Source organism: Pipistrellus kuhlii, unplaced genomic scaffold (assembly GCF_014108245.1).
Source record: "Pipistrellus kuhlii isolate mPipKuh1 unplaced genomic scaffold, mPipKuh1.p scaffold_m20_p_1, whole genome shotgun sequence".
Lineage (NCBI taxonomy): Eukaryota > Metazoa > Chordata > Mammalia > Chiroptera > Vespertilionidae > Pipistrellus > Pipistrellus kuhlii.
The window spans coordinates 162,631,127-162,657,983 of record NW_023425404.1 but is presented as its reverse complement, the minus strand read 5'-3'; positions in this window follow the sequence as shown (position 1 = coordinate 162,657,983).

Genomic DNA, 26,857 nt, shown 5'->3' with positions numbered 1-26,857 from the left:
AGAAAAGGAAAAAGAGAGAGAAATATCAATGTGTGATACAGGTAGCCTCTCATATACACATTGATCAGGGATCAAACTGGCAACGTAGGTAGGTGTCCTGACCAGGCATTAAACCCTTTGGTGCATGGGGGACACTCCAATCAACCCAGCCACCTGACCAGGACAGCTAGTCCATGATTCTAATATCAATATTGAAAAATAATATTTAATTATTATTTTTAAAATAAAATAAATTTGCTCCTCTTAGCAATTACTACTATCACAACTTAACAAAACCATTTTTCTCTCCCACATGATCTATTTATAACTTGAAACCTGAAGTTTAAATTAAAATAAAAAAAGTAATGCTTTCCAGTTCATGAAACTTTTTTATAGCTATTTTGTTATAAAATATTCTACTAGGTTGATGGATTTTCAAATTCACTCATGTAGCTTAACCCACTGATTATATTGCAATAGAAAAGCTACATTCTTTAAAATGGGTCCAAAAGAGATATGTGATTCTCTTTAGATTTCTCTCATTTAGGCTTGACAACAGCTTAAATTATAGATTTAACCTGGCCAGTATGGCTTAGTCATTGAGTGTCTGTCTACCCATGAACCGGGAGATCAAGGTTTGATTCCCAGTCAGGGCACATGCCTGGGTTGTTCGCTTGGTCCCCTGTAGGGGGCGTGCAGTAGGCAGCTAATCAGCGGTTCTCTATCATCACTGATGTTTCTATCTCTCTCTCCCTGTCCCTCCTTCTCTGAAATCAATAAAAAATGTATTTTTAAAAATTATATATTTAGTATTTGATGAGGAAATAAAAACAAAACTTTATCAAAGTAATTTCTGTGTATGACTGTACCTTTTAGCATAATTCACCAATACATATTTCTTTAAAACAAATTTATGTCACTTTTGTGCTTGACTCAGTTCATAAATTATATGCTCAGCACCTTCAGTAAAGAAAATGTGTACCTATAATTTAAAGGACGTTAAAGGCCCTTTATAATCAAGAAAGTATAAATCTAGAACTTAGCATCAACACAAAAACAAATGACACATTTCATGTGAAAATTGGATCCTTAAATAAACATATTGCAAGCATACCTATTTTCATGCACTTCTACTTGTGACACCCGACTTAACTGTGGGTTTTATCACTTATTCCTCTATAAATTCTAATCCATCATTAAGTAAATGCATTCTAACACATGCAATTTATATTAATTAATTTTGAATGATTTAATTTGAAATTACTCACAAATTTTACATGTTTTATCACTGATTCTTTAAAGTAGCTAGACATGTGGAAGGCTCTTCTCAGGAGCCAGTGTACCTGGTTCAATCAGAGCTGTTGAACCACGAGGAGGCACTGGTCTCAGGAACGTGACCATACCTAAGGCAGGAGCTGCTCGGGCATTCTCTGTGAGGAGTTGTGTCATGCCTGATGCTGGAGCCTGGGTGTGCAGGGCAGGAAATGAGGAGGAGAATATGTATATGAAGTGGTAGAAAACAAAAGCAAGCAGGACCCCGTAAAGGTGTATTGACTCTGTGTCAGCTTCTGCTGCCTCTGATATGGGTGGTATGGCTGTCCAGCAGAAGCCATTAACCTTTCCCATGGAGCTCAATGTCTGGCCCAAAAGCTGACAAAGTGGAGGAGGATGCAGGGAACCATGGAACACTGCGGTCCTGGCTGCAGTCTCTTGCTCAGGAGGTGAGCTGGCAGATAAGTGACAGCACGTGTGCACCGCAGCATGGCTGCTGCTTCCTCTCAGCCCTCCAGATCTCACACAAGTACTTGTTCTGTGGTGCATCTTCAATTGAACCACTCTGAGTGGAAATCTGGAAAATGTAGATCAGCAAAACCAAAACAACATATTAAAAAGCCACCACAGCCGATGCAATTTCTTAGTCTCTAAATTTTAATCTTCCAAACCTTCTATTTTATTAGTGTTAATAGAAATGAATGCGTAACACATTTTCTTGTAGTTATTTTGTTGTTGTTGTTAATCCTCACCCAAGGATATTTTTTCCATTGATTTTTAGAGAAAGTGCAATGGAAGGGGAAGAGAGAGAGAGAGAGAGAGAGAGAGAGAGAGAGAGAGAGAGAGAGAGAGAGAGAGAGAGAGAGAGAGAGAGAGAGAGAGAGAGAGAGTCTCAAAACTGCAACCCATGCACCTGCCTTTGACTGGGAATTGAACCCATAGCTCTTTAGTTTTAGGGCTGGCACTCTAACCACTGAACAACATGGACCAGAGTTTCTTGTCGCTATTTTATATTGTATGTAAAGATTGTCTATTTTTAAACTCTGACGTTGTTATTGAATAGATCTTCACTAATATTTACTAGGTAAGGATGATTTATAGAATGTCTAGGTAATCATGATAAGAAAGGTAATCATGGTTTTCATTGATTGGAGGCAGAGGTAAAGAAAAAATGTCTCCTTTCTGGTACAAAGAACAAATTAAAAAAAAAAAAGAATATGAGGAGTTAAACATAATGTAGCAGAAACTTTATTATGTACATTTTAAATAATTTGTAAAATAAAGTATAAAATTGTGCTACTTCTTAAATTCATAATTCTCTCTGAGTCTCATATGCCATAGTTGACCGCCTATCAGTTTTTTCAAAGTAGAACTGTTTTTTGTAGTAATTTTCATTTTCAGATGATGAAGTCAATACTATAGGTTTCGCAGTTTAAAATTCAGAAGTGTGCTTCTGTTTCTTGAAGAGACATCTATTATTATCCGAGTACTTACTTGCTGTAAAATATTTGATGCACATCATAGAAAGTTGAAACATGAGCTTGTTTGTGTGTGTGTGTGTGTGTGTGTCCACCATTTAAGAAGTTCCATCATGGATGATGTTCATAAATTCTCTATACTTGGAGGAAAAATTTGAGTTTATTAAAAAAAGATATCAAAACCTATATTGTAATCCTTATTTTGGGGGCAAGTAGATCAGAATGATATTTAATTAAACATATCAATATTGAAACTATTTGAAGTTCTCATCAGTGTGTGGTTAAAGCAAAGATCAAATGACATCTGAGTTCCACTATTACTCTCTGAGGAGAGCTGTGATATGAGCTGGCAGATGAGTGACAGGAGTGTGAACTGCATCATGGCTGCTGCTTCATCTCACTCTCCGGATCTCACACGAGAACCCCATCTTAAATAGATACATTCAGAGAGAGGAAATCTTGGAAATGTAGATCCACATAGCCAATCTGATGTATTGCAAAGCAACCATGGCCAGTGCAATTTCTGATTCAGCTTCTTAGTCTGATTCTGATTCATTGTGTAACTGGAATTCTCCAAAGGGAATCTGATATGATCTTAGAAAGCAAACTTGGCTTCTGGTTGGATAACAGCTGGCCTCAATTGTTTCTATTTTTGCCTTTTACCTCATCTCTGGACCCTGGTATCCCAAGATTTTCCATCAGCACTCATCTTCAACTAACTGCTCTAATCTCTGGCTCCACAGTGGAAAAGATGTCCTCTGCTGACCTCAACTAGAGACAAACTCAAACTGTCCTCTCTCATCTTTTTGAAACCAGAGAGCTGGGGAATCAACACCAATGAAAGAGAAAGATGCAAATTGACTGCACCTCTGTGATGCCCACCAGCCAATCAGGAGTGAGTATACAAATTAACCCAACAAATGGTGGGTTAATTTTCATATGCAGGTGCAGAGCGAAGACTGAAGGCTCTGTCCTGAGCAAAGACTGAAGAATGGAATGAAGACTGAAGACTGAAGAATGAAGAATGAAGAAGCTTGGCTTCTCCTTTGTGGCCAGAGCAAAGGCCTGTGCCCTGGGTGCCAGAGGAAAACCAGTGCTGTCAGCCAGGGGAAGGAAGGCCTATTGCACAAATCTTCATGCAATGGGCCTCTAGTCTCTTATAAAGAATTATAATCACATACAGAGATTCCCTTGAAGTCTTTCATACAAACGTAAAAATTATACAGGTAAATACCCAGAAAGTATATTTAATATAGCAGAGATTTTTTAAAATGTATTTTTATTACTTGAAGGAAAATTAATAAGGAATAAACAGTACTAGAAATGTCATCATTCTAAGTTAGTTTTTCTATTAGGCTGATGTTTATACGTGAAATAGGTAGTTCTGTATTGATAGGATAAAATATGATCAGATTATCTTAATTACTTCATATTTCAATAAAATTACTTTTATATTCAGTGAAACTTAATGCTATTTACTCTAAGTGTATGGACATTTCTTTCTCATAGAGATGCAATTAAAACATAAATTAGTAGATTATTACTTTTTGGAGACAGGATTGTTGCCATATAATTATTTTTTAGCCTAAAATAGTCTCCTTAGAGATGAGTATCAGTTTGAGAGACATGTAGTAGAGAGCTAAATTTCCATAATACAGCTCATAATATAGGGGTAGGCAAAAGTAGGTTTACAGTACTGGTATGCAAAGCATAGTTTATTTTTGTATTATTATTTATTTACTAGAGGCCCGTTGCACGATATTCATGCAAAAATAGGCCTTTCTTCTCCTACATTCACTTCCAGCCACCCTGGAGTCAGCAAGTCTGCAAGAGCCAGCAATTCCTCACTTTCTTAGCAGGCATCACACCCCTCCTGGCTGCTTCATGCTGGCATATGCAAATCAACCTCTATTTTTGGGAGGGTTAATTTGCATACTCATTCTGATTGACTGTGGGTGTAGCAGAGTGATGGTTAATTTGCATGCTTCTCTTTTATTAGGTAAGATTATTGTATTATTTATAAAGAAATAAACAAGGTATGTGAGGTAATCAGTAATTAGAAATATCAGAAAACCAAAAACTACCCTACAGCTGAATGGACACAGGGAAGAATCAGGGTCACCTGAGATCACTGACAACTACAACTCTGGATGCAGGCAGTAGTGACACAGCTATTGCTGAGATGCTGGGCAGAAAACACAAGAAGGGAACCAAAATATGTAAAAATAAGCAAACATTTAAATAAACCTCTCTTGCCGGGACTGGTTTGGCTCAGTGGATAGAGCGTCGACCTGCGGACTGAAAGGTCCCGGGTTCGATTCCGGTCAAGGGCATGTACCTTGGTTGCGGGCACATCCCCAGTAGGGGGTGTGCAAGAGGCAGCTGGTCAATGTTTCTCTTTCATCGACATTTCTAACTCTCTGTCCCTCTCAATTTCTCTCTGTATAAAATCAATAAAGTATATTTAAAAAAATAAATAAGTAAGTAAATAAATAAATAAACCTCTCTTTCTTCTCCCTGCCTCCAGTATTCTATAGGTCCTCCTCACTGTCTTCACTTCCAGGAGGCTTGCTGGTTTCTACTGCATCTATAGATTTCTCTGCCCAAATTTGTATTTTTGATTCAGTTACTTTGATGGCAATTTAGAAGGGACAGCAGTAACAAAAATTGACATAAATCGGCATATAGAATAAGATTAACTTCCCTCCTCAACACATGTTTTTCATCATATAATTCCACTTCTGTTGGATGGAACACTTGTTAGTATCATTTTCTTTTTTCTTTTTTAGAATAGGGTAAGATTATGATCCAATAATTGATTTACATGATTTTTATATCACAAACTTCACATTTTAAAAGCATATAGGGATAAAATTAATGAGGCTTATATTTCACTCCCTCTGCAGTTTTATTAAAAAGATAACTAATATGTATTAAGTATTTCTTATGTGTGAGATATATAAAAATTATGTGCACATTATTCAATTTCATCATATCCACAAAGCATTGGTATTTTTGGCTTCCTCTGATCCCCATTTTTTGGAAGAGGAAACTGAGAGTGAAAAATTGGTCAAGGACCAATCATTATAACCAAGAGACCAAACTATTTCTTGAATAAAATCAGACTAATGAAAGCTAATTTTATTTTTTAGATATATTTTTTGTTTCAGAGAGAAAAGGGAGAGGGAAAGGGAGAAATATCAATGATGAGAGATATTCATTGATTGGCTGCCTCCCGCATGGCCCCTACTGGGGATTGAGCTCACAACCCTGGCATGTGCCCTAACTGGGAATCACCCATGGTCTCCTGGTGCATAGGTCAACTCTCAACCACGCACTGAGCCACTCTGGCTGGTGAAAAGCTCATTTTCTTAACACATATGTTTTTATTTTTCTGTCACAAACCACACACAGAGAGAAGCCAAATGTGAGGCAGGATGTTTATTAGGAGCAAACCTTTGCTATCAACACCTATGGAGGGGGGGGGGGGGGGCGGGCAGGGGAAGAGTGCAAAGCAGGTCCAATAACTTCTGCCCACCTCTCGCGAGCTCTGGAGTTGAAATGGTTCATCTAAGCTGTACTGTGCTGTACCTTCACCACCTTTGTGCTTTCCTACTTCCACTACCTCGAAAGGCCATGACCTTGAGCAAAGTGCTCTCTGCAGGTGAGATCATCCTGGAAGCTCTAATAGCTGAAGGCTGTCAGCAGGCAGGCAATGCTTCCTTCCTTCAAGGGAAGTCTGGGTTGTACCTCTCCATAATACAATAATTATGAGCCTTACTATTCATTCTTCCTAAACTTGATTTATTGTAGTTTTGGCCTAGAAGTACCAAATTATGCGATTTGTCTGCACTTTTGGATATGTCCATTAAACCTGTCTCCTTTCTAAATTCTAACTAATTCATTACATATATGTTCTTTGGCCAGGGCATTTCAAATCAGGTTTTGAATTCTTAAATTACTCAAATATGACTTTTCTGCTTTTATAAACATCACCAATAATATCACTTTCAAATATACCTTTTTTAAAAAATCTCTGGTGGATTTGTGGTAAGTCTGTGGTTTGCAGACAAAGCTTTATTTATTGAGTTCAGCCTGGCAACAGAAGACTGTTCTAATCATTGGAGCCTGAAAATACTATACAGTGTTGCTAAAATAGCATGGTTTCTCAGCAGAAAAAGCTTTCCCTTTTTCTCTATAGGTAGCTAAAACAAAATGTAATTAGGCAGAGAAAAGAAATCTGAAGCTCAAACAAAAACTATATTGTTATGGAGTTTAAAGGTGAGTTTGTACAAATATCAAAAACTAATTAAGCAGAACAGGTGATATTTAACAACGTTGAAACTTTGAGAAAGGAAAATTGATTTTTGTCTCATTGGATTAAATTACATTTTCATATTGATTGACACAAAGCGCTTCTGTTACTTCTTTTCCAGACAAGGTAAATACGCTAGCTGCTATTTATTCATGAAACTCTGTCTCTTGCAATTTCGGAGAATGTTATTCTAGCATTTTATTATTGAACAAATATTTTGACAGGTGATGATATTTTAGAAGATAAACAGAAATATATATCCATCTTCTTACACTGTGTAATGTAGACCTAGAAAAGAAAGCATAAAAGTGGTGGAATGTATTCAGAGGTCAATTCTATCTAATGCGGATTAATATAAACGGAATCATTTGTTGATGATAGCCATTCTGACAGGTGTGAGATGGTATCTCGTTGTTTTGATTTGCATCTCTCCGATGATTAGTGACTTTGAGCATGTTTTCGCTGGACCTTCGGTATGTCCTCTTTCAAAAAGTGTCTAGGTCTTTTGTCCATTTTTTGATTGGATTGTTTATCTTCCTTTTGTTAAGTTGTATGAGGTCCCTGTAAATTTTGGAGATTAAACTCTATCTGAAACAAATATGTTCTCCCATGCAGTGGGCTTTCTTGTTCTTTTGTTGATGGTTTATTTTGCTGTGCAGAAGCTTTTGATTTTGATATAGTCCCATTTGTTTATTTTCTCTTTAGTCTCCATTGCCCTATGAACTGTATTGGTAAAGATATTGCTATGACATATGTCTCCTATTTTGCTGCCTATGGAGTCTTGTAGAATTTTTATGGTTTCCTATTGTACACTTAAGTCCTTTAGCCATTTTGAGTTTGTTTTTGTGTATGGTGTAAGTGGTGATCTATTGATAGTTTCATTTTTTTGCAATCAACAAATGGCAAGTGCAGGCTAGGATGTGAAGAAGAAGGAACCCTCATGCTTTGCTGATGGGAATGCCGACTGGTACAGCCACTGTGGAAGACAGTATGGAGTTTCCTCAAAAAGTTAAAAATGGCCGAAACTGGTTTGGCTCAGTGAATAGAGCATCAGCCTTCAGACTGAAAGGTCCCAGATTCAATTCTGGTCAAAGGCATGTACCTTGGTTGTAGGCACATCCCTGGTAGGGGGCATGCAGGAGGCAGCTGATCGATGTTTCTCTCTCATCGGTGTTTCTGACTCTCTCTCTCTTCCTCTCTGTAAAAAATCAATAAAATATACATTTTTTTTAAAAAAAAGTTAAAAATGGAACTCCATTTGACCCACTAATCCCACTTCTAGGACTATATCCTAAGAAAACAGAAATACCAATCAGAAAGGATAAACGCACCCATATGTTCATAGCAGCACAATTTACAATAGTTAAAGATTTGGAAATGAACTAAGTGCCCATCAGCAGATGAATGGACCAAGAAACTGTGGTACATCTACACAATGGAATACTATGCCACTATAAAAAGAAGAAACTTTTACCATTTGCAATAGCACGGATGGAACTGGAGAGTATTATGCTAAGCAAAGTAAGCCAGTTGAAGAAAAATAAATATCACATAATTTTATTCACATGTGGACTATAATGATCAACATAATTTGATGAACAAGAATAGATCCAGAGACAAATGGCAGGGGAGGGAGGCAGTTAGAAAGCAATCAAAGGACTTGTATGCATGCATATTAGCATAACCAATGTTCACAGACACTGGGGTGGTTTGGGTTTGCCAGGGGTGGGAATGGCTGGGGAGGGTGGTCAATTGGGGAAAAAGGAGACATATGTAAAACTTTAGACAATAAATTTTAAAAAAAAGAATATGCAATGAAAATTTTTAGCTTTATTGGAAACAAACAAAAGAAACAATGGAATCAAAGCTTAATTAAATCTTTAACCATTTAATATTTTTAAAAATATACTTTTGTTGATTTCAAAGAGAAGGGAGAGGAAGAGAGAGACAGAAACATCAATGTTGAGAGAGAATCACTGATCAGCTGCCTCCTGCACGCCCCAAACTAGCATGTAATCTGGGCATTGGCCTGATTCCTGACTGGGAATTGAACTTTGACATCTTGGCTCAAAGGTCAGTGCTCAACCTTTGAGCAACTCTTTTGGGGCCCATTTAAGATTTTTATCAGTCACAAAACTGAAGTGTTGAGAGAGCTAAGGACTGCTAGCAGTTCTGTAAGTATTTCATTTCATTTACGTTTCCAATGTTAGTAATGGCTAAGGACAAAAACATGTAAGCCCCACAGGACAACCAAACTTCCAGAAGGTTAAGCAAAATTTCCTAGGAAAATGGGGCAAGGGAGAAGATCAGAAACATACAAAGAATCTAATATCCTAAACCACAAAATACTGCCCCCTCATAGACCTGTTTTAATTGATTTGTTATATTTTGCATTCTTGTTTAGGGAAGTAAATGTTGCTATGAAAGCTTGGGAGGAGGAAGGAGATCTATGGAAACAAAATAAGGTTAACTTTGAAGAAAAATTTGTTTTTATGTCCACCATTCTGGAGGGAAATATGACCTAAATAGAGCATGATTCTTTAGGGCATCTGAGGGAATTTGAATAGGCTTTATGGAATAAGATCCAGAAAAGAAACAAAGCACAAGAATTAAAAAAAAAAAAAAGTAATAATAATCTCATGAAAAGATCAGATCTATAGGAATTTTACTTTTGTTCTATTTTGTAACCTCAAACCAGAACTTTGCATGGCAGCCTTAAGAAGTAATAAATTATTTTACCCCTAATTACCTTCCTGATTTCACTTCTTACCAGTTCTCTGTAATAGTATATTCTGCTCTGGCCCCACTGTAGTCATTGACATTCTATAAGGATTCTCAATATACTCACAACTCAATCCATTGTAGCAGCTATATTCTGTAACCCAGATGACTTGCTTGTCACTTCCTTGAGCTCTCTGCTGAAATAGCAAGGTGTATTTATTTATTATTTATTATTGTTGTCTGTTTTCTCCAAAAATGTCTACCTTCTCCATGAGAGAATAAAACCTTTTTTATTTACTCTTGCATCCCAGCACCTGAAGGAGATACAGTATTTGCCTAATAAATGAATGGATTTCTTTAATGCCCTACAGAAATTTTAGTATAAAATAAGCTTTCATTTTTTGGGTTGTGAAATTAAATCTTCCTTGGGGCATTGAATACAGCATTTAGTAGAGCCTTAAGATAAACGCAGGCCAGCCACGGATCACAGCTGCCTCCATGGTAATTTCCAAAATAGTCAGTTACTCTGAGAGAGCAGAAAAGCATCTCATAGGGTTATTTTTATCTTCATGATAGTGAGGTACAGAAAAAAGAGACTGAGAAATTGCATGTACTGATTCCTTAGTAAAATGATAGCTATATACTATAAAAGACTTTTGTAAAGTCTTATTCAATGCTTACAAAAATATGACTCAGGAATATGGTTTTACAGTGATTAAATGTGAATGAAAGATAGAAAGTAAGAGAACCACATAGCATAATAGACAAACTTTTATCAAAGGTACCCTTTCTTCCTGTGAAATTGTTTTTTAAAATGTTAGTTCAGCCCTTACCTCTTTGGTTCAGTGGATAAAACATCGGCCTGCGGACTGAAAGGTCCCAGGTCCAATTCCAGTCAAGGACATGTACCTTAGTTGCAGGCACATCCCCAGTAGGGGGTGCATAGGAGGCAACTGATAGATGTTTCTCTCTCATCAATGTTTCTAACTCTCTATCCTTCTCCCTTCCTCTCTGTAAAAAAAATAAAAAAAAAAAAAAAAAAAAATTAATTAATTAATTATATGTTTTTAAAAATGTGATATTCCACACTAGTTTATTTGGCTCAGTGGGTATGGCATTGTCCTGCAGATTTTATTCTACTCAAGGGCACATGCACTAGTTATGGGCTTAATTCCCGGCAGAGGTGTGCAGGAGGCAGCCCATCAATGATTCTCTCTCATCATTGATATTTTATCTCTCTCTCCTTCTCCTTTCCTCTCTGAAACCAATAAAAATATGTATTTTTAAAAATTGTTATTTCTGTCTTTAATATAACATTTTTTTTCCTGGTGAACTTTTATTAGGAGTTAAAGAGCAAAAGATTTGAGACTGAAAATATTATAACATGTGGAATTTTATTTATATATATGTATTGAAAGAGCAGCCATATCTTCCTTATTAGGCTTTTAAAAACCCTAAAGATTAATAAAGACAATTATTTAATTCCAGGTTACCTTTGCAACTTTTCTTAAAGTCCCTTAAAAAGGGTTATTTTCTCCCCAGAGTAACAATAACAAGTCTATCTTATTTTTTCCCAATTGTAGGAGAATAAATTTACTACTAGAAATACAAATGACTTCTGGGAAATTAGATTGTTTTTTCTACAGGTCACTGGCAAGCCATTCAACGAGAATAAAATGAGAATTACTAAGAAGAGAAGAGACACTTTGTTTCAGGGTACATACTAAACTTTTTGTTCCATCTATCAAATAAAGTACAAAAGTATTTAATTGTCCTAGAGTATGATGGCCTAACTGGTAAGGTGTGCTAGAACAGATTCACCTCTGAATCTGAAACCCAAATCAAGCAAACCCTTAACAAGTAAATATATCTGTTCCCTGTCCTTTCCACATAGATGATAATACAGTGATTTAAGCATGTTGAATGGTAACTGAATGAACAGTCAATGTCTGAATTAATAACTAAAAAAGAGATATATTACTTCTACTTATAGGGAGAGGGACATTAAAAAGTTAATAGAGTGGCAATGCCTTTTTAGGCACCTCATCATCAAAGATAGACCCATGAATGAAATAACAGGCAAGCTGGACTTCATTAAAATTCAAAACTTCTGCTCTGCAAAGGCAATAATGAAAATACAACCCACAGACTAGGAGAAAATACTTGCAAAAGAAACAGCTGGTAAAGGACTATTATGCAAACTATACATAACTCATAAAAGTCAACAATAAGAAAACAACCCAAATGAAAAATAGGCTAAAGATCTTAACATCGAAGATGACAAACAGAAGACAAGTAAGCATATGAAAAAATGCTCTACATCATACAGTATCAGGGAAATGCAAATTAAAATGAAATACCACTCTCCACCTATTAGAATGGCACAAATCTGGAACACAAGCAATATCCTACCTAATAAAGAGGAAATATGCTAATTGAACCTCATGCCATTGAAAATATGATAAAGTCCATAGCCAATAAGGAGGGAATATGCTAATTGACTGTCCTGCCCTCAAAGATGGTAGTGCCCACAACCAATATGGAGGGAATATGCTAATTGACTGCCCCACCTTAAAGATGGTGGCAACCACAGCCACAAGATGGGGCACACACTCCCCTCAACCCCACTGGAAAGGCAAGCACATAGCAAGGCTGGGCCTGCCACCAGATAAGCCTGGCCACTTCTTGCACCTGCCTCTGGAGTTCCCCAGTCCCCTTTGTCCCCAAGCCACCCGTGGCTGGCCCTAGGCACAGGCAAGCCTCAGATGGTGGCTGCCCAGCCTCCATTGCCGGCCTGAGGCACAGGTAACCAAGGCCAGCCGAGACTTGAACTGCCAGCAGTGGCAGCAGCAGAGATGTGATGGGGGGTTGCCTTCCCCTGATTTCAAAAAGGCAGGCTGGGCTGAGGGACCCCCCACTCCAGTGCATGAATTTTTATGCACAGGGCCTCTAGTTATAAGATAAAGAGCAACAGGGTCTCTAAAACGTTGCTGGTGGATATGCAACATATTTAAGCCATAGTTTGGCAGTATCTTACAAAATTAAATATACTCTTACAATGTGATCCAGCTATTACACTCCTTGGAATTTACCCAAAAGAGTGAAAAATTATGTCCACACAAAACCCTATACCTGAAAGTTTTTAGCAGCTCTACTGTTTTTTTTAAATATATTTTTATTGATTTTTTACAGAGAGGAAGGAAGAGAGATAGAGAGCTAGAAACATCGATGAGAGAGAAACATCGATCAGCTGCCTCTTGCACGCCCCCTACCAGGGATGTGCCCGCAACCAATGTACATGCTTTTGACCGGAATCAAACTCGAGACCTTTCAATCCGCAGACCGACGCTCTACCACTGAACCAAACTGGTTTCGGCTTTAGCAGCTCTACGTTTTAGCAGCTCTAATCATCATAGCCCAACTTTTGAAGCTGCCAAGATGTCGGTGAATGGATAAATTGTGGTCATCAAGATAATAGAATTTTTATTGAATGCTAAAAAAAAATGTAATGAAGAATCAAACCACGAAAAGAAACAGAAGGCTCTTTAATGCATATGACTTAATGAAAGAAAGCAATCCAAAAAGGCTACCTATAATGTGATTCCATCTACATGACAGCTGAAAAGGCAAAACTATGTAAACAGTAAAAAGACAGCTTGTTAACAAGGATGGAGTATAGATGAGAGAGAAAATAGGCAGAATACAGGATTTTTTAAGGCAGTGAAAATATTCTGTTTGATATTTAATGATAGATATATATTCTGTACATATAAAATTCTAATATGCAAATAGGCCGAATGGCAGAACAACCAAACAACTGAACATCCAGTCACTATGATGTGCACTGACCACCAGGGGGCATGCATGAAAATGACAGGCATTGGTAGCAGGCAACAGAGTGTGGAACATGGTGGGCATCAGCCATTGTGGGATGATGCAGCAGGTTAGCAGAGGTGCCAGACCAAGGTTTGGCACTGACTGCTGTCATCAAGATAAGCCTCTGGTAGTTACTAAAAATTCTTTGCTCCTGCATGCCGCAGTCCCACTGGATACTTGTACCTGCTGCCAGCGCCCAGCACCAGCCCTGATTACTGGTCGGATGTGAGTGGCAGCTGCCAGCCCTGATAGCCCCTGAGGGCTTCTCATTTCCTCCTGCTCCTGAGGGGCAATCAGAGCAACAGCCACCACTTGCACCTGCTGATGGCATGGCCTTATTCACACCTGCTGCTGGTGCTGGCCCCAATTGCTCTATACCATCTGTGGGTGCAAGCAGGGCCAGCACATGGGAGCAGCGGTGGCAGGAGGGGACTGCTGGCAGACAGGGGATCAGGGATCACAATGGGAGGGGCCATGCAAGGGTGTGGAGTCCCACCCTTGTGCCCACTGCAGCCTTGTGGCCCACAGTTCCTTTGAAGATGCCCAAATCTGTGCACTGGGCCCCTAGTAGTTCTATATTTTCCAAAACCTGTAGAAAGTATAAAACCAAGAGTGAACCCTAATGTAAACTGAGGACTTTGTGTCAATGTAGGTTTATCCTTGAAAAAAAAAAAAAAAGGCAGTGAAAATATTGTCTGATATTTTAATAATAATATATATATATATATATATATATATATATATATATATATATATAAACTTTAATATGCAAATATATCAATGGTAGAACAACCAAACAACCAGTAGCCTTGACATGCACTAACCACCAGGGGGCATGCGTGGAACATGGTGTGATTGGCAGCAGGCAGCAGAGTCTGAAACATGGCAAGCATCACTGCAGCGGGATGGTGGAGCAGGTGAGAGGGGGCACCAGATCAAGGTGGGGCACTAGTCACTGTATTCAGGGCAAGCCTCTGGTAGTTTCTAAAAATTATTTGCTCAAGTGCACTGCGGTCCTTCTGGGTAAGTGATTTTGATGGTGGGAGAGGCTATGTAGGTAAATCTCTGTACCTTCCTCTTAATTTAAATCTAAAACAGCTCCAAAAACTAGTCTTTATGACCTGACCTGGCCAGTGTGGCTTAGTTGGTTGGGAATCATCCAGTGCATTAAATAGTTGCCAGTTCAATTCCCAGTCAAGGCACATGCCTAGGTTGTGGACTCAATCCCCTAATCTATGTTTCCCTTTGATATCTCTCTCTCTTCTCTCTCAAAATCAGTAAAATAAATAAATAAATAAATAAATAAATAAATATTAGTCTTTATAAAAATAAAATATGGTCTTACAAAAGTTAAGGGGCCATTGTATTAATATGAACAACTAAAAATGAACATTTTGAATTTTCTTGTTTTAAATGAATAAAAAGATCTGACCTGATATTTCAAGTGAGATTTCTTTGGTACTTTTACAGAGCAATGGCTATCAAAGTTCAAGTTTATCAAATTTCTACTATGATCATGTATCACAGTGGGGGAAATTTTAAAGTAGCAAAGGAGTGGTCTAAGTCAGTAATATTTCTTAAAATGTGATCTATGAATCGCATGCATAATGCATAACCAAGGAGGCTTTGTGAAATGCTTTCAGTTCGACCCTATTTTCAGCCTACAAAGTTATTCTGTAGTAACACACGATGCTCAAATCACAGTTGCTTGAGAAAAGGAATATCACTTTATTCACCTTACATGTCCTGTATGGTCATCATTATAGGGGAGACCTCTGCCTTAATGTGAGACGAGCACAGAGCACTTTCAATTAAGTGTTTCGGCTCAGCATGTTACAGTTGTCACATCTGGCTGATTAGAAATAGTCATGGCACCACATTGTGTTAAAAGGGTGAAAAATATAAATCTTCATCTACCTGGAACAGAGGAAAAAAGACATTGATGAACACCACACCTACGAAATTCAAATCTCTATGTAAAGGAGTCATAAAAACCTTACTTTTACTTTTTTTTTTTTAACAAGTTCCACAAGCACAAGGAAATTTGATAACCGCAGTTATCAACTCTAATTCAGCTTCCACTGTGAAGGTGTTAGAGAAATTTGACTTGAACTGAATCTCTTTATTCATTCAGTTCAGTAATTTAATTCAAGATGTTCAGTTCTGCTTCAGTTCAACACACAGATATAAGGGCCTCCTAACTTTTAATGTCTTGATCACAATAAGTAAGGCAGAAGCTAAAATATACCTCTTTCCTAGTTTATAACTTTTGGTATATCTCATTGATAAAGCAGATTTCAACCCTCTGAGGATCTATCTAAAAAGATGGAGTAACAAGTAAATGGCAGAGGAAGTACACTCCTGGTTATAAAATACATGAAAAGTAGGTTATGTATAGAGTACTAGAGGCCCGATGCATGAAAACTCATGCACTCAGGGGGGCAGGCAGAAGGAGTCCCTCAGCCTGGCCTGCACCCTCTCACAGTCCAGGACCCATCAAGGGATGTCTGACTGACAGCTTAGGCCTGCTCTCCAGGGGATTGGGCCTAATATGGCCGTCAGACATCCATCTGGAAGCTTGGGAGCCCTCGGGGGATGTCCCCCTGCCACCTTAGGCCCACTTCCTGGGGGATCAAGCCTAAGCCTTTAGTCAGACATCCTTAGCACTGCCATGCAGGCAGGAGAGGCTCCCGCCACTGCCACTGTGCTGGCCAGCCATAAGCCGGGTTGTGGCTGAGCGGTGCTCCTCCCGTGGAAGTCCACTGGCCACCAGGGGGCAGCTCCTGCTTTGAGTGTCTGTCCCCTGGTGGTCAGTGTGCATCATAGTGACTGGTAGTTCTGCTGTTAGGGTCAATTTGCATATTACCCTTTTATTATATAGGATAGTATCATTTGGGTAATCAGCAAGTTGATGGGATATCATCACTCCCTTTGTGAGACTTTTACATTTTTGTCAGGGGCTCAATATAACCAAAAAATAAAGTGACTTTTTTTTTTTTTTGCAAGGAGGGGGCCATATCTCTTAGGCTTGATACTAAAATTTAATAGACCTACCAAACAATTTAGGCTCAAAAATAAAAAAGGCCTTTTGATAATTTAGTGTCATCTGTAAGGTAATATAAAGGGTCTAATTATAAACAAGTAAAATAAAGTTGTAAAAAGTGTCTAATGACTATTAAAGTGAGCCTAATGGAAATCTGCTATTAAGATGAATAAGAGAAAAATACAATATTATATGAAAATGGCTTTATGAAACTCATCAGAGGGAATTACAAAACTTTGTGACCTGAGGCATTTCTCTCAGTGAAGGGAACAGCACATCATACTGGTGTTTTGACTGAGCCATTTGACAGGCTAGACAGCAGGTCACAGATAAAGAGACAGCTGGTGTTAGGCATTGCCCATCACATGAAAGATGAAACATATTGTGAGCTTAACTTTGCAATGCTCAAATACATACTGATCAGGTTCCATACCTACCATTGTATCAGAGAATAGGCAGGGTGTTTTCATAGAGTGAAATAGAGTGTGTCCACATTATATATAGGATAGTTTGGGATTGATTGTCAAAATCAAGTTTCCCTCAATGACTTGACTAATGCTGACAACCAATTGAATAATTCAGATACTATTTAATATGAATGAGGAGAGACTATCAAGGCATCCAATTTAATCTGTTTAATTAGCATGATGATTGTCAATTTTCCACCTCAGTTTATTACTTTGTATGGGCAATTATATCTCAGTGAACATTAATTTCCAAATAAAATTAAGATGAAAACCTATATTAATAGAGAGATTGACATGTAATATCATTTTTACTAAAATTGATAATCATTTTTATCCTTTTGATTTTACTTGAGAGTTATAGTATATTATAACCATTGATTCAGTGACTTTCTTACTTATTTCTTCTTTTCCAACATAAGCCAGAATATAGAAAATATTTTAGGAGAAAAAAAAGTATATATATATTAAGGGCTATTTGACACTTTTACTTAGAAAGCAATAAAATTGTAGTCTATAAAGAATATAAATGTTGTTTATAAAGCAACATTTTAAAAAAATAACCATGGTTTATTATGAGTTACTTCCTTTGACAGTTTATCCTTATTGTGGTTTTCAAGTATAAACAAAGGGAGAAAAATGGACTGTTTTGTAACTGAGTGTTGAAATAGATTATAAGTGTATATAGATAGATGATAGCTAAACACGCTATCATACATTATCAACATTGTTAACATTTAGAACAAATAGAACCTATTTTATGCCAGGGATATATATGTAATTTAATAACACATGAAAAAAGAAATTATATATAACATTTAAGTGAAATATAAAATATTCATTATAGCTGTTCTTTATTCACATTTTAATCAATGTTCAATGCAATTATCTGACATTAATTCTATATCCTATCTTACCAAATAATAGACAAACATGTAAATTGACCATACCTCTGCTATGCCCACAGCCAATCAGGAGTGAGTATGCAAATTAACCTGACAAAGATGGGTGCTAATTTGCATATGCGGACATGGAGCAGTGGGTTGGGACACCTGCTATGAGGGGGATGGTGGGCAGAGGGAGTTCCAGCCGAAAATGAGGACCTTCCGGCTTCTGGGTGGCCCAGGCATGGGAGGCTTGGTGGCTCCTGGAATACCCAGGAGCAGGGACTTGGTGGGTCCTGGGTGACCAGGAGCAAAGCCAGGTGAAGTAAGGCCTATTCTTGTACAAATCTTTGTGAAACGGGCTTCTAGCTCATCAAGACACTAGTCAATCAATACACACACCAATCAATACACTAGTATTTTACTTAGTATATAAGTATTATTGTTTACAAATCTGAAGATCATATCCACTTAAATGTCTTTATAAGATGATTACCAGAAAAATGTATGCAACTATGCTGGAGGAAGTAATGTAATTAATAAGAATCTGATAACAATTTCCAATTCCAAGCGATTACTAGTACACATTAAAAACACAGGAATTAGTGTCCGAGTCATAGTTACTTTGAGAGTCTGTTAAAGGAATTAAATCATATTTTGCACTATGAATTGGGGATATTTTGGAATAATCTTTGAAAAAATTATTTAGTTGTTACAGTTTTTGTATTTATTTTTTCCCCATACTTCTCAAGATTTGAAATTAGCCTGTCCCTTTACCATGTATGTGGAGACAGCACTACCATCTGGTGATAGTTCCAGAGAACCATACTTGGGACATGCAGACTGGACATTGAAGTTAATTTTGCTGGAAATGTGCTCAGCTCTCATTAATGACATTCTAGCAAATTTTAGTGTGATGAGATTTCCTAAACACAAGCTATACATTAGAAAAGAGCTTTGTAAATTCTGGGAGACACATATTTCTCATCCTTCTATCTCATCTAATTTCACTCCCACGACTGCATGAAACCTATTATAATTATTTTAACTCCTTTTCACTAACTTAAAGGGCCTGCATATATACTTAAATTAGTGAAAAAATTCAGTAAGAAATTTTTGTAGTGATTTCAAAATTATACTACCAATTGTTTACTGAAAATGTCATTCCTCTTTTGTAGTTGTTATAGGTTTTTTGTTTTGTTATTTTTTTGTTGTTGTTGTTATTGAATTTATAAATTCTTTTGTCATTTTCAAACTGCATAGTTGAGTCTCCAACTTGTATCACCTTGGAACTAAACAGAGAAATGATTAAAGTTTTTAACTTGTTTTAAACTTTTGAAACAAGTTTAAACTTAGAGAAAAGCTGCAAGCATACTACAAAGAGCTTCTGACTACTCTTCATCGAGATTCGCCTACTGTAAGTGTCTTGCTGCATGTGCGTCATTCTCAATACCTCTCTGGCTCTCCCTCTCATCTTCTTGTTGGAGAGTTGTAAATGTTTAGAGTTCTTTCAGAAGGAGTCCAAACTGAATGAGCACCTTTCATCAAATTAAATACATAATTGGGAAATCTATGGATTTATTCAAGTGAAAATTTTGTTTTTTATGTACTATTTTATTTTATGTAATACTTAATTACAGAGGACATAAAAATGTTTAGGTTTAAAGGCAAGACAAATAATTTCTATATTTTAAAGACATGCAAGCGCTTTCAGCAATCTGTGAGATAAAAATCTTCTTTCCTAAGCCATGGTCTTTCCTTTTTTTGGTCTCTGCAATGGAAAACTGTGAGATATGTCACTGACACTTGAAAACTTATCAGCGTGAAAAAGGACAAGACACTTTCCCTATCAAACTGATGGTGGACAGTGCACTGACATTGAGACAAGGTGTCTCTAACAGATTCCTTATGTTTCTCTTTCCCTGCAGGAGCTGATTTAGCAGACAGGAACTTGTCAGGAAGTGTTAGCAAAAGAGCAATACATGAAAAACTCTAAAAAAGTGAAAGTACTCTTAGAACAATGTGTTCATGTTTCATAAAAATCATTTTCCTTTGCTATTGAGAAGAAATTAAATGCTGGAAAATAATTGGGTTGTCCTATAAGAATCAAAAAGACTAAAAAAGTGAATTACAGTTAGGCTTGGTGTATTTAGAATGGATTTCTGTGATAAAGCACAACATTTTTTTTATTGCTAAGTAACTAATATACCAAATAGAACTCCATGAAATGCCTCAAACATCTCTAAATTCTATTCCTCCTTTTTTTTTTTTTTTTGTCTTTTTACTTTTAATTCTGATTTCAGTTATGAACCATCTTGGTTTATAATTATCTTTTGGAAATGTCTATAAGGATGTCTAATTTACTGTTAAAAACCATAAGGTCAAATGTCCTCTCCTCTGATCCTTTGAAAAACAAATTTACTTTTATAGGTGGTATAATCAATAAGAAAATTTAGCTATGCGAGAATAAAATACCTGAAGCTTAAAAGACATATTTAAAAATTCTAGCTTTATTTGTGCTCTGTAGGTCCCTAGGTAAATTTTCAACATGTATTTCCAACTTCCTAGAAAACATTCCTTCCTATAGCAGGTAATTTTAACCTTTAATTTTATCTTAGTAATAATTGAGTTTTTATCTGGCATCAAAGAGAAACTATGTATTTTGTGATTTAATATTATAAATAAAACTTGTTATAGACTTAAATATGTTTGATTCAAATTTCAATTTGTGCTTTAGGTTATCAGATTGTATTGACAGTGTGATTTCTAAGGTCTTCCCAATACCATAGCATGACTTATAGATTATTTTATATACATTTTTAATCCTGGATATTAATACATTCTATAAAACAAACTAACACTTAATCCTATGGCCTTTTCAAGGGTTATTGTATACTCCATATAAAATTTTATCAACTGTTTACTTATATACATAATTTAATTTTTAAACATTAAAAACTCATTTTTAAAGAGTTTTGAACTAGAAAGGTACAGTCTGCACCCTCTCCAATCTAGGATTCCTCATACAATCCAGGACTGCTGGCTCCCAACCACTCATCTGCCTGCCAGCCTGATTGACACCTACCTGCTCCCTTGCTAGCCTGATTGCCCCTAATTGCCCTCCTCTGCCACCTAGTCACCCCTAACTGCCACCCGCAGCTGGACTAGTTGCCCCCAACTGCCCTCCACTGCTGGCTCAGTCACCCCTAACTGCCCTACCTTGCCAGCATGGTTGCCCCCAACTGCCCTCCCTAGCAGGCCTGGTTCCTCCCAACTGCTCTCCCTTGTCAGCCATCTTGTGGCAGCCATTTGTGGCAGCCATATTGTGTCCACATGGGGGCTACCATCTTTGACCACATGGGGACGGCCATCTTGTGTGTTGGTCAATTTGCATATTACTTTTTTATTAGATAGGATATGTACCACATCTTTATCCAATCATCTGTCAAAGGACACTTTCATTGTTTCCATGTTTTGATCACGGTCAATAATGTTGCAATAAACAGGGGTGCATAAATTTGTTAAATAAATATGTTCAAATTTGGGGGGTACATCTATTCTTAATTTTTTGAGGGACCTCAATACTGTTTTACATAGTTTTTATATCAGTTTACATTCTTACCAGCAATAAAGGAGGCTTCCTTTTAATCCACAATCTCTCCAACATTTGTTATTACTTGTATTGTTGATAATAGCCATTCTAACAATTGGTGGTATCTCATTGTAATTTTGATTTGCATTTCCCTAATAGCTAGTCAAATTGAGTATCTTTTCAGATATCTACTGAGTACTTATATGTCTCCTTAGGAGGTCCTCTGCCCATTGGATTGTATGCTTGTTTGCTGTTGAGTTGTATGAATTCTCTATATATTTTGCATAATAATGCATTGCCAGAGCTATTAAAAGGCTTTTATTACCACAAAAATAAACTCCATACTCACTAGAACTAACCTTTCCATCCTGTGCCTCTAAAGACCACTAATCTTCTTTCTGTATTATGGATTGGATATTCTGGATATGTCATCTAATTGTACTCATACAGTATTTTTTTTTTGTCACATACATAATGTATCACATAAAACTTAACATAATGGTTTTAAAGTTCATTCATATTATAACATACATAAGAACATCAATTTTTATTGCTAAATAATATTCCATTGTATGCATGCACTGTTTTTTGTTTATTGGTTCATCATTCACAGCCATTTTCTTTGTTTTATTTTTGCTGCTATGAATAATATTGCTCTAAATATTCATGTACAATTTTTTTGTATATAGATATATTTTTATTTGTCTTTGATATGCCTAAGAGAGAAATTGATGAATCATATGATAATTCTATTTTTACATTGTGAGGAGAAAATGTTTTCCATAGTGGCTACAGCATTTAACTTTGCTAAAAACAATTTACAAGTGTTTCAATTTTTCACATCCTTGCCAACATTTGTTATTATTTTTTTATTATTATAGCCATTCTCTTGTGTGTGAAATGATGTTTCACTGTGTTTTTAATTTGCATTCCTCTAATGAATAGCTAAGTTGAACATCTTTACATGTGCTTATTCATCAATTGTATAACTTCTTCAAAGAAAATGTCTTTTTAAAAACTTGGACGATTTTTAAATTGTGTTATTTTTTAATTGTTGATTAATAATATTCAATTTAATCACAGTTTTAGTTGGTTTTGTCAGGGGCAATTTGGTAGCAAGAATAGAATTTGAGGGGCAGATTCTGAGCCCTCTCCCGAAGCAGAAAGAGAGAGCAACTGAGGGTCTTGTGCTGTGAGTGTTTATCGGCAAGCTGGGAGACAGTGAACACCAGAAGAAACTGCTGGGGGGCTGCTGACAGAGGTGCCCCTCACAGGGAAGCACCCATGAGGGCTGTGTCCCTGCCTAGAGCTACCTACCAGCTTGGACTGGGAAACCTCGCCATCTTGAGAGGAAGATAGGATCGTGTCAGAGGCCTGAATATCCACAGCCGCAGTGACCACCAAGCATCTGTGACCCCCAGAACGCGGATCCCAGGTGGCGAGAACACCTGCCCTCACAGGATTGCCCCACTGCTCAGCGAAAAGGTCAGATTTCGCGGGGAGAGGATGGAGAGTGCTTGAGGCGAAAACAAAAAGCCTGCGCGCACAGAGCACGCTCACAGAAGCTGGAGGACAAGGGCGGTGATTACAAGTAGAAGCCCCCTGCTGTTGGGCTGTTGTCACCCTTGAAAGTGGACGGGGCTCCTAACAGGGGAGATATCTAAAGAGCAACACATTTGGATCTGGCTCGGAGGGATATCGGAGAGTTGTGGGAGATTCCAGTTGCTCGGACCTGCCCCCTCCCCCCCTCCATAGTTCCAGCTTCAGAGAGGACGAAAAAAAAAAAAAAAAAAAAAAAAAGCTGGAGAGGCTCTCTAGAGTCTGGAAGTCAACCTAGAAACACTGCCCCCAGAGGCTAATTCACAAATTGACTCTAGTGTAATAAAAACAAAGCAAAACCTGCCTAAAAATCAGGACTGGATCATAACAATAGAGGAAGCGAATGACCTTCATTACTGCAAATTTTAATTAAATTTTTTAAATTTTATTATTATTATTTTTAATTTTTTAATTTTTGTTTTTTTATTTTTGTTTTCATTATTTGCAACGTTTACTCAAGAAACTATTTTTTTCCTCACTTGATTTTATCTTGATAATTATTACATTGTATATGTAATCAACATTATTACTACTACTAATTTACCTTTTTCATCTTATTTTCTTTTGTTTATTTTTATTATTTTTATTTCATTTGATTATATATATATATATATATATATATATATATTTTTTTTTTTTAATTTCAGGATTACTGTTGTAGAACTTTATCTATCCTTCTTTCTCCACGCTTTATTCTATCTCAACCCTACCTTTATGCCTTCACCCTCTTTCCAATCTTTTCCTTTGATACCCTGTTTATCATAACCCTTTCCTGCTCTAGATTTCCCCCATTCCTTCTGTCTACCCCCTCCTAAAATTTCATCCTACTTGTATATATCTAATTTCCAACTACCTGCTCCAAACCCATTCACACCTCCCTCGCAGTTGTCCTAAAAACAAAACAAAACAAAACAAAAAAAAAACAGTCTTTCTCTCTAACTCTTTGAAGTTGTATGTTGAATGTTAACTTTACTGAAGTTGTATGCTTTTCTTTTATAAGATTGATTTGCCTATGCTTTTTGTTTGATTGTATGTTTTTGTTAGCTGGGTTCTAGTCACCCTTATTGGTGGTTATTAATATCTCAATCACATTTCTATTCAGTGCCTTGTGTGTTGTACCTGGTTGTGTTGTATTTTGTGCCTTTAAATCAAAGCAGGAGAGAGAGAACTACACAACCAGACATCCTAGATCATGGGGAGACCAAAAAACAGGCCGCATATGAAAGAAAAGCAGGCTTCACCAGAAAAGAAAGTAAACGATATAGAGGCAAGCAACCTACCAGAGCAAGAATTCAGAGTAACGATCTTAAGATGGCTAAAAAGAATGGAAGACAAATTTGACAATATGAGTAAGACCCAAGAGGAAATGAAAAAAACCCAAGAGGAAATGAAGATGACTCAAGATGAAATGAAAAATGACATCGCTACTATGAAGAACTCAATAGAAAGCATCAAGAGCAGACTAGAAGAAGCAGAGGATCGCATCAGTGAGCTAGAAGACAAGATGGAAAAAATACCCAATTAGAGCAGCTTCTAGAAAAAAAATTAAAAAGCAGGAGGAGAGCCTACGGGAGCTTTGGGACAATGCAAAACAAAACAATATTCGAATAATAGGGGTTCCGGAAGGAAAGAAAACCAAGGTATATATGGAAAATGTATTTCAAGAAATAATGACAGAAAATATTCCTGAGATAGAGAAGAAAAAACTCACACAAATCCAAGATGCTCGCAGAGTCCCAAGCAAAGTGGATCCCAGAAGACCGATGCCAAGACATATTATAATTAAATTGGCAAACACCAATCACAAAGTTAGAATCTTAAAAGCAGCCAGAGAGAGACAGAAAGTTACATATAAAGGAACCCCCATCAGACTAACAACTGATTTCTCAACAGAAACTTATCAGGCCAGAAGGGAATGGGATGAAATATACAAAGTCATGCAAAGGAAGGGTCCGAATCCAAGAATACTGTACCCAGCAAGACTATCAATCAAAATTGAAGGGGAAATCAGGAGCTTCACAGAAAAAAAAGACTAAAGAAATTTATCTCCACCAAACCAGCAATGCAAGAAATGCTAAAGGGTCTACTGTAAAAACAAAGAAATAGGAAGCGAAGAAGGAACACAGGGGTATAGAATAAAAATGGCATCAAATGAGTACCTATCATTAATAACATTAAATGTAAATGGTTTAAATGCTACAATCAAAAGACATAGGGTAACAGATTGGATAAGAAAACAAGACCCATACATCTGTTGTCTACAAGAAACCCACCTCAGAAAAAGAGATGCATACAGACTGAGGGTGAAGGGATGGAAAAAGGTTTTCCAGGCAAGTGGAAATGAAAAGAAAGCTGGGGTAGCAATACTTATATCTGACAAATTAGATAGATCTCAGAGTGAAGGACATAACAAGAGACCATGAAGGCCACTTCATAATACTAAAGGGAGCAATCAAACAAGAAGAAATAACCCTGGTAAATATATATGCACCCAATATGGGAGCACCCAAATACATAAAAAAAAAACTGCTGGAGGACATTAAGGGAGAGATTAACAGCAATACAATCATAGTAGGAGATTTTAATACCCCACTGTCACCCTTCGACAAATCATCTAAACAAAAAATCAGCAAAGAAATATCAATCCTAAATGACTCACTAGACCAGATGGAATTAATTGACATCTTCAGAACATTCCACCCCAAAGCCACAGAATATATATTCTTCTCAAATGCACATGGGACATTCTCAAAGATAGACTACATTTTGGGACATAGGCAAAGTCTCTTCAAATTCAAGAAGATAGATATCATATCAAGCATCCTCTCAGACCATAATGGCATAAAACTGGAAATTAACTACAATAAAAATAATCCAAAGAAATCAAACACATGGAGACTAAACAGCATGCTATTAAACAAGGACTGGGTTACCAGAGAAATCAAGGAAGAAATTAAAAACATCCTGGAAACAAATGACAATGAAAACACAACAATCCAAAATCTAAGGGACACAGAAAAAGCAGTTTTGAGAGGGAAGTTCATATCCTTACAAGCCTATTGCAAAAAACTAGAAAAAAGTGTAACAAGTGATCTAACTCTACAACTCAAAGAGTTAGAAAAAGAGCAACAAGAAAAGCCCAGTGTAAGTAGAAGGAAGGAAATAACAAAAATCAGAGCACAGATAAACGACATAGAGACCAAAGAAACAATACATAAGATCAACAAAACCAAGAGCTGGTTCTTTGAAAGGATAAACAAGATAGATGGACCTCTAGCCAGGCTAACCAAGAAACAAAGAGAGAGGACCCAAATAAACAAAATCAGAAATGAAAGAGGTGAAATAACAACAGACCCCACTGAAATACAACGGATTGTTACAAAATACTATGAACAACTCTACTCCAACAAACTGAACAACCTGGAGGAAATGGACATATTCCTAGAAAAATATAATCTTCCAAAACTCAATCAGGAAGAATCTAAAAATCTCAATAAACCAGTGACTTGGGAAGAAATTGAAACAGTCATCAAAAAGCTTCCAGCAAACAAAAGCCCAGGGCCAGATGGCTTCACAGGAGAGTTTTAGGCTGTGCCAATAACAAGAAAAAGCATGGGCTCCAAAATGATTGACA